Source organism: Ursus maritimus, assembly GCF_017311325.1.
Source record: "Ursus maritimus isolate PB19 chromosome X unlocalized genomic scaffold, ASM1731132v1 scaffold_X1, whole genome shotgun sequence".
NCBI lineage: Eukaryota > Metazoa > Chordata > Mammalia > Carnivora > Ursidae > Ursus > Ursus maritimus.
The window spans coordinates 104,600,893-104,601,744 of NW_024423319.1; positions in this window are offsets into that span (position 1 = coordinate 104,600,893).

The window sequence follows — 852 nt, forward strand, 5'->3', positions numbered from 1 at the left end:
GGGGGGGGGGTCTCAAGATTACACAGTATCCTCCAAAGAGTGATTTCTTGATGTTCACAGATGACGTACAGTTTTTAGGGTGAAGAAAGACACCTTAGTGGCATGGCAAATCACTGATGGAGGGTTGCAAAGACTGTTCACATACTCACATCCCACATCTCATTTGTAATCCAGGCTAGACGACTCTCCAAAACAAATTGTCTTAAAAACGAAAGGCTAGAACAAATTGATATCTGTGATTCACAACTAGGTGAACGCAAAGGAAATTGATTAGAAAGCAGGTTCTCATTAATGGAAATGTATCTGAGTGACAGGAGATGTACCTTGAGCTAAGAAAGTAAAGCATCTGATTTTAAAGAAGTTCACTGAAGTTAAGTCACACTTTGGTTTTGAACACCGTTCAAAAATCAGAAATCAGACAAAGTCATTTACATTTTTGTATTCTATTTTTGGAAATAAAAGATTACCACTGAAAACGGAGTCATATACAGGGCATCCCAAATGCTTCTGAGCTGATGCTTTTTTTGGGGGGGGGGGAACTTCACCAAAGAGGACTACATTGTGAACACTATTTCTACGCAGAACTTGAAGAACTTTCCACAGAATTTGAAAGAAAAAAATTGGTAATGCATGAAGTAGAAACCCATTTCCTACAAAGACAAAACGCATTTGTATCTTCTGGTGACAGCCCTGAGACCTTTCTTTCCTGCTGAGTTACAACGTATAACAATTTCCCTGGGAGTTTCTATAGAAAGGGCGCACATCCGTTCTGTCCTAGCCCTCAAGCAGATACTTGGGGCCAGAGTTGTTAGGTACTTTGAACCAAGACTGTAACCCACCGGGGCCACTCTG